Source organism: Acinonyx jubatus, chromosome X (assembly GCF_027475565.1).
Source record: "Acinonyx jubatus isolate Ajub_Pintada_27869175 chromosome X, VMU_Ajub_asm_v1.0, whole genome shotgun sequence".
In the NCBI taxonomy this organism is placed as follows: Eukaryota; Metazoa; Chordata; class Mammalia; order Carnivora; family Felidae; genus Acinonyx; species Acinonyx jubatus.
The window spans coordinates 101,880,512-101,895,377 of NC_069389.1; positions in this window are offsets into that span (position 1 = coordinate 101,880,512).

A 14,866-nucleotide genomic window follows, 5' to 3' on the forward strand; every position below is an offset into this window, starting at 1 on the left:
TTGCATATGGTATAAGAAAGTGGTCCAGTTTGTTTCTTTTTTGCATGTCGCCTTCCAGTTTTCCAAACACCATTTGTTGAAGATACTTTATTTATTCCATTGGATATTTCCATTGAAAAAATGGAAAGATTAGTTGACCACATAATTGTGGGTCAATTTATATGTTTTTTGTTCTGTTACAATGATCTATGTGTCTGTTTTTTTTTTCCAGTATGATGCTGTCTTGATGACTACAGCTTTGTAATATAGCTTGAAATCTGGAATCATGAAGTCTCATGTTTTGTTTAACTTTTTCAGGATGGCTTTGACTATTTGGGGTCTTTTGAGGTTCCATACAGATTTTGGGATTGTTTGGTCTAGCTCTGTGAAGAATGCTGGTGGTATTTTGATAAGGATTACATTAAATGCATAGGTTTCTTTGAGAAGTATTGACATTTTAACAATGTTTGTTCTTCCAATCCATGAGCATGGAGCGCTTTTCTATTACTTTTGTGTCCACTTCATTGTCTTTTATAAGTATTCTATAATTTTATAGTATAGATCTTTTACCTCTTTAGTTAGATTTATTCCCAGATATCTTATTGTCTTTGGTGCAATTGCAAATGGGACAGATCCCTTAATTTCTTTTTCTACTGCTTTGTTATTGGTGTATAGAAATGCAACATATTTCTGCAAGTTAATTTTGTATCCTGTGACATTGCTGAATTCATGTATTAGTTATGGCAATTTTTGGTGGAGTCTTTGGATTTTCTATAGAGAATACCATATCGTCTGAAATAGTGAAAGTTTGAATTCATCCTTCCTGATTTGAATGACGTTTATTTCTTTTGTTGTCTGATTGCTGAGGCTAAGACTTCCAGTACTATGTTAAATAGTAATGGTGAAAGTGGGCATCCTTGTCTTGTTCCTGAATGTAGGGGAATGGTTCTCAGTTTTCCTCATTAAGGATAGTCTTAGCTGTGGGACTTTCATATATGGATTTTATAATATTATGTTCTATTTATCCCTACTTTGTTGAGTATTTTTATCAAGGATGGATGCTGTATTTTGTCAAATGATTTTTCTTTATCTATTGACAGGATCATATGGCTATTATCCTTTCTTTTATTAATGTGGTGTATCACATTCATTGATATATGAGTATTGAACCAGACATGCAGCCCAGGAATAAATCCCACTTGATCATGGAGAATAATTCTTTTAATATACTGTTATTTCAATTTGCTTCTATTTTACAGAGAATTTTTGCATCCATGTTCATCAGGGATATTGGCCCATAATTTTCCTTTTTAGTGAGGTCTTTGGTTTTAGAATCAAGGTAATGCTGGCTTGGTGGAATGTGTTTGTAAGTTTTCCTTCAATTTCTATTTTTTGAAACATTTTCAGAAGAATACTTTTTAGCTCTTCTTTAAAAGTCTGGTAGAATGCCCCTGGCAAGCCATTTGGCCCAGGGCTCTGGTTTGTTGGAAGATTTTAGATTACTGATTCCATTTCTTTGCTGGTTATCAGTTTGTATCAATTTTCTATCTCTTACTGTTTGAGTTTTGGTAGTGTGTGAGGTTCTAGGAATTTTTCCATTTCTTCAAGATTTCCCAGTTTGTTGGCATATAATTTTTCATAGTATTCTCTTGTAATTGTTATATTTGTTGTATTTCAGTTATATTTGTGATCTCTCCTCTTTCATTTATGATTTTATCTATTTGTGTCCTTTCTATTTTGTTTTTGATAAGCCTGGCAAGGGGGTTATCAATTTTGTTAATTCTTTCAAAAAGCCAGCTCTTAGTTTAATTGATATCTTCTACTTTTTTGTTTGTTTTTATTGTTGTTTCCAAATCATTTATTTCTGTTCTAATCTTTATTACTTTTCTTCTGCTGTTTAGGCTTTATTTGCTATTCCTTTTCTAGCTCTTTTAGCTGTCGTTAGGTTATATTTTGGGGACCTTTCTTGCTGCTTGAGGTACGCACAATTTCAATATACTGTCCCTGAGGATTATTTTTTTTATTTCATCTTTAATTTTCTGGTTAACCCATTCATTCTTTAGTAGGATATTCTTTATTATTTATGTATTTGAGGGCTTTCCAAATTTTTTATTGTGATAGACTTCAAGTTTCATAGCATTGTGCTTTGAAAATATGCATGGTATTGTCTCAATCTTTTTGTACTTGTTAAGGGGTTATTTTTGACCCAGTATGTGGTCTATTATGGATAATGTTCCATGTGTACTCTAAAGGAATGTGTATTCTTCTGCTTTAGGATGAAATGTTCTGAAAATATCTGTTATGCCCTTCTGGTCCAGTGTATCATTCAAAACCATTGTTTTCTTCTTGATTTTCTGCTTATATGTTCTGTTAATTAGTATAAGTGGGGCATTAAAATCTCTTGCTATTATTAATTTTTTTATGAATTAGTTTGTGTTTGTTATTAATTGATATATGTCTTTGTGTGCTATCATGTTGTGGGTAAAAATATTTATAATTTTTAGATCTTGATGGATAGACTCCTTAATTATGATATAGTCACCTTCTTCATCTCTTGTTACAGTCTTTGTCTTAAAAAATAATTTGTCTGATATATGTATGGCTACTATCACATTTTTTAAGTCTATTAGCATGATAGATAATTCTACTTTCCCTCATTTTCAATCTTCAGGTGTGTTTTGGTCTGAAATGAGTCTTTTCTAGGCAGAATATAGATCTTGGTGTTTTTTTGTTTGTTTGTTTTGTTTTTATCCATTCTGATACCTTATGTCTGTTGACTGAAGCATTTAGTCCATTCACATTCAGAGTGGTTATTGAAAGATATGAGATTAGTCCCATTGTGTTACATATAGAGTTGGTGTTTCTGGTGATATTCTCTAGTCTTTTCTTATCTTTTTGCTGGTCCTTTTTTCCCCTCCACTTTAAGAGTCCTCCTTAAAATTTCTTGTAGGCCTGGTTTAGTGGTCAGAAAGCTTTTTTGGTTTTGTTTGTCTGGGAAACTCTTTATCTCTCTTTCTATTCTGAATGAGAGCTTTGCTGGGTAAAGTATTATTGGCTGCATATTTTTCCCATTCAGCATGTTGACATTCCTCTTTGGCCTGCCAAGTTTCTGTGGACAGATCTTCTATGAACCTAATCTGTTTTTGCTTGTAGATTAAGGACATTTTTCCCTTTTCTTCTTTGAGGATTCTTTCATTGTCTGTGTGTTTTGTGAATTTTACTATGACATACTTTCACGATGACCAGCTTTTGTTGAATTTAATGGGAGTTCTTTGTGCTTCTGGGATTTTGATCTCTGTGTCCTTTCTAAGATTAGGGAAGTTTTCAGCTATAATTTGTTTGAATAGGGGTGCCTGGGTGGCTTGGTCAGTTAAGCATCTGACTTCAGCTAAGGCCATGATCTCGCAGTTCGTGAGTTCAAACCCTGCATCGGGCTCTGTTCTGACAGCTCAGAGCCTGAAGCCTGCTTTAGATTCTGTATCTTCCTCTCTCTCTACCTTTTCCCCTATTCTCTCTCTCTCCATTTCTCTCAAAAAATGAATAAACATTAAAAAATTTATAATTTGTTTGAATAAACTTTCTGCTGCCTTTTCCCTCTCTTCATCTTCTGAGACACCTAAGATATGAATGTGTTATTAAATTTTAGTAAGTCGCTGAGTTCCCTATGCATGCCTTTATTATCCATTTCTTTTTCCCCTCTTCTTTTCAACTTCATTATTTATCATAATTTTATCTTCTATATTACTAATTTGCTCCTCTGCCTTTCCCATCTTTGTTGTCATGGAAACCATTCAGGTTTCATCTTGGTTACAGAATTTTTAATTTTGGCCTGTATAGATTTTAGTTCTTTTATCTCTATAGAAAGGGATTCTTTGGTATCTTCTATGCTTTCTTCAGACCCAGATAATATCCTTATAATTGTTTTAAATTCTAGTACAGACATCTTACTTATTATATTTGTATTGATTCAATCCCTGGCCATGAGTTCTACTTCTCGTTCTTTTGTTTGGGGTGAATTTATTCATCTTATCATTTTTTCTAGAAAAGAAGAAAGAAAAAGCAAAAACAAACAAACAAACAAAACATACACACACACACAAGACAAAAATAAAAAACAAAAACAAAAACAAAAACTAGATCCTAGGTGTGTTTTGGTTTGTTTGTTAAAAGAATCTAATTTAAAAATAAAATACAATAAAATACAATAAAATAATAAAATAAGATAAAATAAAATAAGCATTAGGGAATATTAGGAAAAATAAGATAAAAATGGAGAGGGAGGTAAAACCATAAGAGACTCTTAAATACAGAGAACAAACAGGACTGCTGGAGGGGAGGTGGGTGTGGGGATGGGTTAAATGGGTGTTGGGAATTAAGGAGGGCACTTTTGGGATGAGCACTAGATGTCATATGTAAGAGATGAATTACCGGGTCCTACTCTTGAAGCCCAGACTACACTGTATGTTAACTTGAATTTAAAATAAATAAATAAATAAATAAATAAATAATTACAATAAATTTAAAAAGGAATTAAAAAACATAGAAAATAAATGAAAATAATAAAAAAATAAAGAATAAAAGTAAACAGGAAGCTAAATCTTTTTTTCCCCTACAGCTGAAACTTTGTAGCACTCTTCGGTCAGTAGACTTGGTGTAAGCAAGGGGTTTGTGCTGATCTTTTGGGGGAAGAGTATGCAGCACTGATTCTCAGGCTGACTTGTTTCAATCTAAATGTACCTCCAGGGTGGGGCACCTGGGTGGCTCAGTTGTTTAAGCACCCAATTTCAGCTCAGGTCATGATCTCCCAGTCTGTGTTTTTGAGCCCTGCATTGGGCTCTATGCTGACAGCTCAGAGCCTGGAGCCTGCTTCAGATTCTGTGTCTCCCTCTCTCTCTGCCTCTCCCTCACTTGCACTCTGTCTCTCAAAAATGTATAAACATTATAAAAATTTAAATGTGCTTCCAGGGTGCTAGGGAGTGGGGCTTGGTGTAAGAGGGTCTGGCCTCAACTAGGTGCTCCCTGAAGTCTTTCAGTGATGAAAGGCAAGTTGAATATGGAGATGCCTTGTTCTCTAACCCTGTTCTGAAATATCTGGGCCACTATCCTTCACGAAACCCTCACAGAAAAGCAAATAATCACCTCACTTGTGTCCCCAGTTTCCGTCAGAACCCTGTGTTCACCCTGCCTGTATCCACCGTTTTTTTTTTTTTTTGTTTTGTTTTGTTTTATTTAATGCAGTGACTGAGTTAAAAAACTCCAAATTTTAAGGACTCCCAGGGCACAGACACACTTTGTTCCTCTGGGAGACCGTCTTGCTGTGCTTTTCCTGGCCATTGTAAGGAAAGTAGTCACATGCCCATGCAGCAGTTAAGAGTTTATCAAAACAGAGCAGAAAACCAGAATCCATCCTTGTTACCTTCAGACCGAGTAACCTGCTGTTATGTCTGAAAATAGCAGGGCACTTTGGTGCCACCTGTCCCTCTTGCAACTCAGGGGATCCTCAGACCACACTGTCACTCCTGGAATTCCTTGCCACTTCACAACCTGAGTCCCTTTAAGTCAGGCACATCCCCCACTCTAGTGGACTTCTAAAAGTTCAGATTTTGCACTCTTCTGCTTATAATACTTTGTGGTATCCTCTGTAAGCAGGTTCCCTGCCCACTGCCATACCTTTAGCTTTGTCTCTTCAAATCAACTGTCAGCACTCTCTACCCTCCAGAAGGTGGTCACTTTTTTACTTGTAGACTTGTAGTTTCTGTTTTCTCAGAACTATAATTGATTTCTTAGGTGTTCAGAATGATTTGATAACTAGCTGTGTGGGAGAGATGAGACAAGCATACTCCTCCACCATCTTAATTCTGTCCCTCCAACCATAGATTTTTCTGAGAGCAGGGAATTCCAGGATAAACAAATATATTAAAGTGGTAACTTATCTGGTATGTGTTCAAGGAATAGCAAGGTGGCCAGTGTGAGTGTTAAAGAATTCTTGAGGACATGAATAAAAGGTCATAATGCCAGAGAGAGTGGTGAGTGGGGGCAGATCATGAATAGCCCTATAGGCTAATGGGAAGACTTTGGTCTTTAAATGATATGGAAAGCCATTGGAGGGCTGTGAAGGGAGTAATACAATATGACTTAATTTTTTACAAGATAATATGAATTAATTTTCTACAACATTAGTTTGTATTTAAAATACAGACTGAAGAGAAATAAGGTAGGAAACTGGGTATAGGGTTGCAGTAAGAAAGTTACTGGAATAATTCTGGTGAACAATATTAGTTCTTTTGCTGAGGACAGGTTTCCTCAACCTTAGCATTATTGACATTTGGACCGATAATTTTTTTTAATGTTTATTTATTTTTGAGAAAGACAGAGACAGAATTCGAGTGGGTTAGGGGCAGAGATTGAGAGACACACACAGAATCTGAAGCAGGCTCCGAGCTGTCAGCACAGAGCCCGATGCGGGGCTGGAACTCACAGGTGGTGAGATCATGACCTGAGCCAAAGTCGGACGCTCAACCGACTGAGCCACCCAGGCACCCTTGGACAGATAATTTTTATTGTGTCTTGAGGAGGCAGACTGCCTGTACATTGTAGGATGTTTAGCAGCATCCATGGCCTCTACTACTGGATTCCAGCAACAATGCACTACCCAAGTTATGATAACAAAAAACGTCTTTAGACATTGCCAAATATCCTGAGATGCAAAATCACCCTCATTTGCGCGAACCACTGATCCACAACAATTTCAGGATAAGTGGTAAGATGTTATATTTGGATATATTCTTAAGGTAGAAGCAACATGATTTTCTGATGGAGTTTATGTGGAGTAAGAGAAGAAAAAAGTAAATCCAAATGTCTAAGAATTTTGACCTCCATAACTGGAGGAATAGAGGTCATCTGAAATGGAAGAGGTTATAAAGAACAGGTTTTGGAAGTTAACAAGGTTTGTGTTTCATTCATGTTAATTTTGAGATTCCTATGAGATATCAAGTGAAGATAATTCCCCTTTCCTTCATACTGCTCTGGTTATATAATTACTACCATGGAGAAAGAGAGCAAGAGTATCAGATCAACTTCAATCATGTGTCTGGGAGGAAATATTACAGGCAGTATAAAGGTAATAATATGAGAGTAGTGCTCAAACTTAGTTGGAATGGAAGATAATAGCACTGTGTACAACAGGTTGATTACATATTTTTCCTAACCCTGAAACTTAGTATTTTGTGTGACACATTTCCTAGGGAATATAGACTATGTGATATGAGCACAATGAAGTAAGTAAAGGCAATAATAGAAAATTACCCCCCCACACACACACGCAAAGCACGTGTCAGTATAAATAAATAAATAAATAAATAAATAAATAAAATTGTACTATTAAGTAACTCTAGTTAAAAAGGAAATTATAATGTAAAATATAAAGAGCTAACTGATATTGAGAGTATTAAATACTCAAAACTGTGATGTTAATCTAAAACAGTACTTTTATGGGACATTTATAGCTTTGAATATAACATATCAGAAAATTAGAAAGAATAAAAATAAATGAGATATGCATTCAATCCAGGAAGATAGGGAGACAGTAAGAGAGTAAACCCAAATAAATTAGGAATAATGTATAGAAGAGGCATTCAAAATGATTTACAAATGACAAGCTATTTTTTTTAAAGAATGGTAAAAAAGAGCAAGATTAGCAAGATTAATCAAGAAAACTAAAAGCAGACATACCACATACAGTCTGAAAGTGGGTAATAACTAAATATAAAATAGTGATAGCAATGCAAAATAGTATTAAAACCAATATTATGCAAATGTTTGAAAAATATATATTTCTGGAAAAAAATATAAATTGTCAAAATAAGCATTCAATGAAACAGCAAAAAAGAAACATACAAATAATCATTACATGTATTGAAATGATAACAAAAATCTCCTGCCACTTTACATATCATTACCAATGGCTCCAGAATAGGACAATTTTATAGTTGCAGTCTACCAAACAGTCAATAAACACATAATATCAATTCCTAATTGTACAAGTAGTTCCAGAAAATAGAAAAATAAATTAAAATGAGAAAAAATGTGCAAAATACTTTAACAATTTTCCTGAGATATATTTTGCATATTATTAAGTGTTGGAAATGATTTAGGGTACAGGGAAACATCATGTATGGCTAGTGAGAATGCAAAATAATGTCCATTATGGAAAAAATACTTATAGTACTTAGGTGAATTTGAGAATGTATATATCTTAAGATGTATAATCTTATTCTTGTTTTTGTATCTCAGAAAAACTGTCACATAGGTTCTAAAGAAAACAAGTGAGACATCTCTTTTATTAAGTTACCTAACATGGTAGCTGTTTATTTGTTAAGTAGAAATGTACTGCTGGTATTGCATATAGTTCCTGGTTATAAACACATATTAAGAACAAAACTCTGGGCGTTATGATTCAGTAAGTTTGGCTTGAGGCCCAGACATGGATATTTTGAAAAATCTAAACATGTAATTCTGACATGTTACCCTTAGTTAAGAACTAGTGATGTTGTGGAATTAGCATATATCTAAGTGCATCTTCTTTCAGTTTCGTTAAAAGACTTTGGTGGTTCATCATGGACTAAGTGGGGACGTTGAGGTAGAAAAAAGGACAAAGAACACAGGAGTTCAGGCAAAGCACTCATTCTGTGCTTTCCCTTTAATATGTAGATTTTTCCGTTTACTAGAGTCAGAGAATCCAGGACATTCCTCCCATAAATGCTAGTATAATGCTTTTTGGAACAGAGTAAGCATTTATGGATGTTTTGAAAGAGTTCATCCCAAACATATTGAAGCCTACGTCACATAAAGTTGGTTTTCTGCCAGGATTTCTTTCTTTCTTTCTTTCTTTCTTTCTTTCTTTCTTTCTTTCTTTCTTTCCTCTCTCTCTCTCTCTCTCTCTCTCTCTCTCTCCTCTCTCTTTCTTTCTTTTCTTACAAAAAAATCTTTATAATCCACTGGGTATATTTACCTTGGAGATGTGGAAAGTTCACAGGACTTTTACTTCTTCCACCAGAATCAAGAATTTTGCGTTCAGAGAATTATCAGAACCTCCAGATCCAAAAAGTCAGTGTAAGAATACAGCATCTGGGTGCCAGAACTCACTAATTGTTGGCTTAGGGAGCATAGAAAATGAGAGATCCTCTACAAGTCTGTGATGAACAATATCCCCACTCCATCTCCCAAATAACCCCAAAAGAAGTATATCAGGTTGATGTTCAGGACTTGCTTGTTGGCTGGTGTGATTTGAGCATTTTGCCACCCCCACCTCTCAAGTGAATTTGATCAATCCATAGATAATCTTTGTTTTATTAGTAATGCTTAGCATTCCTCATCCATGAATGAAAATATTGCCTTAAAAATTAAGAGTTGAAGTATAATAAACCAATGACTCAAAAGCTTAACATACTGGTTATGAAAGAGAGAAGTGAATGAAGAAAAAGCACAAAGGAAATTAGAGTGGAAAGTAGATGGTAAGAGAGAAAGAAAGAGAGAAGAAAGAGTAAATATTGATTGCTGACTTCGAGTATATCCAGAGTGGATACTTCTAAGTTTCTCTTGGGCAAAGACAAATATGTATGCAGGTAATAGTTGTTAGCTTGACTTCTACAAATATAAGCAACTATACTTCACAGGACTTACACAGATTTATTTAAACCCAGGAGATTTTGTATGAAGTTTATTTGAGGAATTGTTAGTGAGGTATTGTTACATTTTTAAATTCCAACTTCATGACTAATAGTATTTCTTACACAGTATCTTTTAAAGTGATAGAAGAGTATCTGATTTAACAGAATACTTTCCTCTATGGCTATGCTGGATGACAAAAAATGCTTCTTTACTAGCCCAACTTTTTCTATGTGCTTTGTGATGAAGTACAGTTGCAAAATAAAAGTGAAATAGTACCAAAGAGAAACTGTAGCTAAAAACAAAAAATCTTTTCAGTCAATAGTTCCTTTGTTTAGGGGATTTCTACTCCACAAACATTTAGTTTCAATCTGAGATGATGAGGTAAAATGGCATTTGACACTATAACATGAAACCTAAATGAAAGACTATTTTATTTTAAAGCTGAAAAATTGATAATAGGAACTGAAAAATGATGAAAAATTGGGTCGGCTAAGGCAATGATAACATTCTGGTGGCATCCTGTCCTCTGAACAAATAAATAATATAACTCAGTGCTCTCAACTTTTCCCTGCGTATTATATTCAAGAAAAGTGAAAGAATAGGCATTATCCTTTAGCAATAGTAGAGGAATGGTAGTTACAAGCAGAAGGCTAATTAGAGGAATAAGGATAGCTAACAAAATGTACTGAGGACGTGAAGTTGAACTTAGAATTGAAGTCCTGGATTTGAATCCTGGCTTTAGTATTTCTAGCACATGACCTTTGGCAAATTAATTTGTGTCCTGACTTCCTTATTTTTAAAGCTGGAATGTTAATACCAGATTTACAGAAGTGTTGTAAGACTTAGAAATAATATATGTAAAGGATCTTGTACTATGTATGTGCTCTGTAAATAGCAGTGATTATTATTAACTTTCCTAGAACCAAGGAGAGTTTATGTAGGAAAATTCAAAAATAAACCCATATTGTAGTGAATGTTCCGATAAAGAAACAGTGTTGCCAATGACAATAAATTTTCCTACTTGTTTTCAAATTAAATTGCTTTATTATTTTTAAAAGCTTAGCTTTCACTGCTTTAGGAAAAAAAATGAGTTTTAAATCATAAATAATAATAAAAAACTGATGTATGGCATAGGACAATAGAGCAATGTTTAAGAATACCATTAGTAAATTAAAGTGGAAAAAAATCTTAAAATAGAGATACTATTACTATATTGTATTTTTCTTCTTTGTTGGAACATTAGTTTTCATAAAAGGCCTTTCTATATAAAGCAATCAATGATATCTGGCCAAAAGTAAAATAAACTTATAAAATTTCTCTAGGGCAAAGAAATATTGTGTGCATATTTAATTTAAAATAGAATTAATCCGATCAATTTATGTGCTTCAATGTTCTGTGGTTACAAATATTTTTCATACCTTTAGATTAATATTATACAGAATAAGATTTTTTATGAAGCAAAACTTATTACCAACTTGGATACTTAATTTATGTGATTAAGGCAATTAAAACTCATTTATTTAAGACATGATATGATTACAAAGATAAAACCAAAATTCACAGAAAACAAATCGTAGGTCTTTTAAATACCCTCAGGCCACTGACAAATGTAAAAATGGATGAATAGAATGGAATAATGTATGATAGAGGCTTCTTCTCAAAAGATTAAAAATTAGGCAACCTATCAATTCTATGTTAAAAATTGTGATGGTAAATTATTCTATGTAAAATCTTGGATCTAGGAGAAATTGATAAAAGCAGATTCAAAAGTCCTGTCAAGGTCCAGCATTGAAAATTTAATGTTTCCTCCATTATTTTCAAGTACAAATTACATGTCCCTGTCACTGGATGAGATAAGTATTGGGAGGGGGTTATCTGAAAGCTAGAATGGAAACCCCTCAGATCAGATAAGAGAAACTTTGTTCCCTTAGGTGTGGTTACATTTTTGGATTATTAGTGGGGGCCTAGGCTTCCCAGTTCATGCATCCTACTAGAAAGATGACCTGAGTGCTCTACTAAGAATCAAGTAGGAGAAGCATATGAGCTCCATGCCAACTGGGAAAGTAATACCTGAAACAGTCTGTGCTAGGCAGAATTTGCCTAGCCCCCTGTTGTGTATGATCCATATACAGTAAACCTTGGTTTGAGTCTTGTTCGGTGAGTGTTCCGCAAGATGAGCAAACATTTCTAATACATTTTAACCTGATTAATGAGTGATATCTTGCAATATGAGTAGTACATGACGCTGAATATCACATGATGACAACTGAACTAATGGTTCTTGAAAATTGCTTTGATATACAAACACTTTGGATTACAAGCATGTTTTCAGAACCAATTATGCTCACAAACCAAGTTTTTACTGTAATTACCTTCCATTAAGTGTAGCTAGAACCTTTGAATATGATTGAATATTACTCCCTCAATTTGGATACTAATCAGTTGATTTTGAGATAAACAAAAGGAAGCTAATCCTGGGAGGCCCTGATGTTTCAGAGAAAGATTTAAAAGAAGATAAAGTATCAAAAAGTCTGGTCTTGTTGGTTTTGAAAATGCAGCCAATTTGAGTTCTAGACCTTGAAGGAAATGAAATGTGTCAACGACCACATGAACTTGGAAAAGGAAACTGAGCCTCAGAGGAGACCCCATCTCTACCCAACACTTTGATTTCAGTATGGTGAGGACATGAGCAGAAAACACAGCTACTCAGAACCTAGGCTCCTACTCATGGAAACTGTAAGATAATGAATTTGTACTGTTTTTAACCCACTAAGTGTATAATAATTTGATATGCAGCAATAGAAAACTAATACACAGTCTAATTATGCATTGCCAAAAAAGGAAAACACACCTAAAATAGAGAAAAAATATGTAACAGAGTAAGATGTCATGTGCAAATATGGAAGAAGAAAGCAAAAACAAAAATTGAAAATGAAGAATCAAAGTGAAGTGGCCAAAAATGTCATGAAGAAGACAAATTGAGTAGAATGAAAGGTAAATGAAAGGAAGGGAAAAGACCAGACAGGGTCTGGATTTGTTCTGGACTACTCTGACAAAGTAATATAAATAGTTCATGTTCTAGAATGCACACTTTAAAAATACACTTTTCTGGCCTACTAGATAGACAAATGCTACTTTTATCAATGATTTTTAGAAGAATGAGAATGTCATAGGATAAATGCTGGACCTACACAGACCAGGCAAGAGAAACAGTAGTGAAAATCAGTAGATATTTACGAAGAGGGAAAAAATGATGCACAAAGTGGTGAGATGGATGCTACAGAAAATTTGCATATGCTTAGAATGGGTCATCAAATTTATTGCAGGTTTTTATAATGAAAATGATGATATATAGTTGGATTTTTATTTTTATTTTTAATTTTTGTATATTTTCATTTAAATTTATTAGTTAGCATACAACGTAACATTAATCTCAGGTGTACAATATGCAACACTCGTTGCTCATTTCAAGTACCCTCCTTGATCCTCATCATTTATTTCCCCCTTTCCCCCCCCCCCACTCACCTCCCTCTGGTAACCATCAGTTTCTTATCTATAGTAAGAGTCTGTTTCTTGGTTTCTTTCTTTCTGTCTGTCTCTCTCTTTCTCTCTCTCTTAATTTTTTTCTTTTTCTTCTATCTTTTGTTTCTTAAATTCCACATATGAGTGAAAGAATATGTCATTTGTCTTTCTCTGACTGCCTTATTTCACTTAACATTATACTTTCTAGCTCCAATCATGTCATTACAAATGGCAAGATTTCATTTTCTGTGGCTGAATAATATTCCATTGAATATACATACCACATCTTCTTTATGCATTCATTAATTGATGGACACTTGGGCTGCTTCCATAATTTGGCTATTGTAAATAATGCTACTATAAACATCGGGGTTCATGTATCCCTTTGATTTGGTGTTTTTGTATTCTTTGGGTAAATACCCAGTAGTGCGATTGCTTAATTATAGAGCAGTTTTACTTTTATCTTTTTAAAGAACTTCCACACTGTTTTCCAGAGTGGCTGCACCAGTGTGCCTTCCTACCAACAGTGCAAGATGGTTCTTTTTTTCTACATATCCTTGTCAACACCTGTTTCTTGTGTTGTTAATTTTGGTGATTCTGACAGGTACAAGGTGATTTCTTTGTGTGTGTGTGTGGGTTTTTGTTTGTTTGTTTGTTTAATGAACATATGCTTTAATTTATCTTGGGTAAATACTTAGGAGTGAAATGGCTGGGTCATGTGGTATGTTTAATATGGTAAGAATCACCAAATTATTTTTCAAAGTGATTAGGCCATCTTGAAATCCTCAGTGCAGTGGATAAGAGTACCAGTTGCTCCATATCCTTCCCAATATTCCTTGTATTTATCTTGGTTAATTGGTGATGATGGTTTCATAGTCGTATATACATCAAATTTAATCAAAATGTACATATTAAAAGTGATTTTAATATTATAATCAATAAAATGTGATCACTACTCTTTTTTTCTATTAGCAGTGTTCTTTCATTTTTTTCAAATATAAATGTGCATTTATTAAATTTCTTCAATGTGTATATGGTTTTTTTCTCAGCCTCTATTATCAATATTTGTTTTAGCCTACACCAGATTTTATTTTATTTTACTTTTTTTCAATATATGAAATTTATTGTCAAATTGGTTTCCATACAACACCCAGTGCTAATCCCAAAAGGTGCCCTCCTCAATACGCTTCACCCACCCTCCCCTCCCTCCCACCCCCCATCAAACCTCAGTTTGTTCTCAGTTTTTAAGAGTTTCTTATGCTTTGGATGTCTCCCACTCTAACCTCTTTTTTTTTTCCTTCCCCTTCCCCATGGGTTTCTGTTGAGTTTCTCAGGATCCACATAAGAGTGAAACCATATGGTATCTGTCTTTCTCTGTATGGCTTATTTCACTTAGCATCACACTCTCCAGTTCCATCCACGTTGAGACAAAGGGCCATATTTCGTTCTTTCTCATTGCCATGTAGTACTCCATGTGTATATAAACCACAATTTCTTTATCCATGCATCAGTTGATGGACATTTAGGCTCTTTTCATAATTTGGCTATTGTTGAGAGTGCTGCTATAAACATTGGGGTACAAGTGCCCCTATGCATCAGTACTCCTGTATCCCTTGGATAAATTCCTAGCAGTGCTACTGCTGGGTCATAGGGTAGATCTATTTTTAATTTTTTGAGGAACCTCCACACTGTTTTC